The sequence below is a fragment of the Acyrthosiphon pisum genome, chromosome A1, assembly GCF_005508785.2.
Source record: "Acyrthosiphon pisum isolate AL4f chromosome A1, pea_aphid_22Mar2018_4r6ur, whole genome shotgun sequence".
NCBI classification, from domain to species: domain Eukaryota; kingdom Metazoa; phylum Arthropoda; class Insecta; order Hemiptera; family Aphididae; genus Acyrthosiphon; species Acyrthosiphon pisum.
This window is the reverse complement of record NC_042494.1, coordinates 20,116,813-20,119,959: the sequence shown is the minus strand read 5'-3', so window position 1 is coordinate 20,119,959 and position 3,147 is coordinate 20,116,813.

The following is a 3,147-nucleotide window of genomic DNA, read 5'->3' as shown; positions in this document are numbered from 1 at the left end:
TTAGATTAAAATCCAACAAATAAAACACATTCATATTCCCTTCTCTTAACTTCGTTAAATTAAAATAATAATAAAAAAAATTGTACCCATAAAGAAACGCAAGTTTCCTTTCCTTTCGCTTGTCAGGTCTTCCGTATCTTTCGCACGATGTTAATTGGCAATGTTGTATGATTTATTTTTCTATCGGGATCTTTCTTTTTTTCACCCTCAACTTTGGCAGTGACTTTAACGAAGCGTATGATAAAGTGATAGCCAATGTATAATATTATTATAGAAAGAAAGTATTCTTAACAAAAAAAAAACAATGAAAACGTACACCCATATTATCATCATAGATATTGTTCGCTGCAATATTAATACTTCATAATCAATGTAAAATGTAAACATATAAATGATTACCTTTTATAGGTAAGGTACAATATAGGAATTATAATATATTAATATATATCAGATTAGTGGTCGAAAATGTTTAGTATATAGATGGTATTTTAACTGCAATCGTCTAGGATTTGGGAGGATTGTCATTCTAAGTTTCATTAATTCTGTATCTATTATTTATATTTAGCCCACAGTGCCCAATAGATATAATTATCGTATATATTATATTATTTTTTGGTAATATTCAGAAACGAATCTTGGATAAGTAACGATTCTAATTATTGAAAAACATTGTTTTCTGATTGAAACATAGAGAAATGCTTTTAGTTTATCAATATATGACATATTTTATGTTGATAACCACACGGGGAGAAACATCTGAAAAATATACTCAATAAATGAATACAAAGTAATATATAAATGGTAAATATTCTGAAAAAATAATGTTTACCTAATAAAATAGTATACAGGATATCGCCGCGGCCGGTCGTGTATTTAATTTTGCTGTGAACACAATAGCAAGCCTCACTGTTCATATGTAATATAGCAATAATATTATATAGGTTCCTGCCTGTATAATATATATAGTGCGATATTATATTATTATTATTGTGAAACATTTATAATATTTAACTGTGATTTTTGAGTATTTTGATAGTGTGTTTTCACAGGCAATTTCGACCATTTACGCTCTCGAAACGCGTCAGACTGAACAGAATATATAATAATATTCTAAACATTGCACAGGATACTCCACCAAGCCATTATGGCGCACTATATTATACGGCTGTGTGTATATATTATATAAATAGGCATTTCTTATTGTCTTAGTTTTGTTCAACACAATAATAATTAATATTATTCACTTCCAGATGTTTAACATGGTTGACCAATCTCATTATATGGTTAATCCGGGGGCATTCCCCTTAAATTTTACATTGATGCAAAACAGTTCACAGTATTAAACACGATTTTTGCAATGATTTTACATTTTTCGCAGTCGGCCGTATCTACGTCCTTAACACCTCATAATATAGATAACTGCAGAAAATTCACAAACCGGTGCACATCATTCATCCGAAGTGTTCGAAACACTGTTGTAGTAGTGTCATATTATACTATATACAAATGTATTGATATATAATGTACATTATACACAATATTATACATTACACAGCTGAAGTTGTTTTTTAAAAGATATATAATATTCTAAGAATAAAATAACACAATATTATTATTATTGTGCACGCAATCCAAACGGATTAGATCTTTTTTTTTGTATAAAGAATTTTCCACGAAAGCATTACATTTTTCCATTTTAATTACAAACTACAAAGACCTATTTACGTATAGGTTAATATAATATATTTTGTTATATTATAGGCATGAAGAGCCGAAGAGTACGTCCTATAGGTTTAGAAAATAATCCATGTACGCCGGCCAACAAACAATAAAAATACATAAACATTTATAATAGAAATAGGTACGCAAGTAGGCGCATGCGTTTATGGCATGTTTTATTTGCAATTAGCCGTATATTATATGTATATAAATTAATCATAAATTAAATTTATCCCGACTTATATTACCGTTTGAGATATAAACAATTGAGAAAAAAACCGCGCACGCATTTTAAATTTCACATGCAATAATATATCATTTCACGCGATCATATGACAAGCAAATAACGTTTCGCTTTTTAAACGTTATTAGAGCGAATTGGTCTGCAGATACAACAATGATAAACACGAATATGCCATTATTCGTAATGAACGCTTCGAGCGTTTAAAATACAACGATAAACCTATACGAATAACTCATCGGTGGAAATTACTTATTAAAATTCGTTAATGATCTACATAAGAAAATAAAAAACAAATACCACGAGAGTATAATATAACAGTGCAAAAAACATAACTACTAAATTCTAGTGCGCAATAAATATAATCGATCATACGATTCAAAATCTATGATATCTATCAGTTGCGATTACAGAACTCCTACGTGTAGGTATTTCTGCCTGTGCGTACCTATACTCTACTGCAAGGTGTCTCATCAAGTTCGTCCTCATGATGCACACCCACGACCGACCATCCTACATACTGCTATAATGTATATTTTATTAATTTATAGCCATCTATGATATGCTACCGCACGAGCTTCAAAACGTAAATAGCAGTTGTGCGAGCGCTTAATGGAAATCAATAATTACAATTTTGGAATATTTACATAAACTGATGGCCGTCTTACAATGTTTGTGCGAGACTGTAAAACGAAAACAAAAACGAACATTTTATTTTTATTTTTAATTTGGTACTTATGCGAAAAATGTAATTAAAACTATTGTAAATATATCTCTTAGGCCTTAGCGCAACAATTACATTTAAAAATTTTAAACAAAAATGTATTATCAATAATTAAAACATTGATAGTGAGATTATCTGTATTATCTAATCTGATTTATAAATATTAATAACAATAAATAACTATCGTCTGTATAGTATCGACGTTTAGTGGGTCTAAAATGTATCATTATAATTATAATTATTATTTTTATTATCTATTATATAAAGTATAATCAATATTTTTGATAAATAAATAGAAGGCTTTAAACATTTTTGAGTTTTTTTGGTGGAAATTTGATTCCGATTGCATCCTAAAGTTTAAAGATAAATCGATATATTTAAAAACAACTAAAATACTGAGTAATGTACGTTTAAACAAATAAAATATAGTAATCCTACATCTTTGTATATTAAAATATAGAAA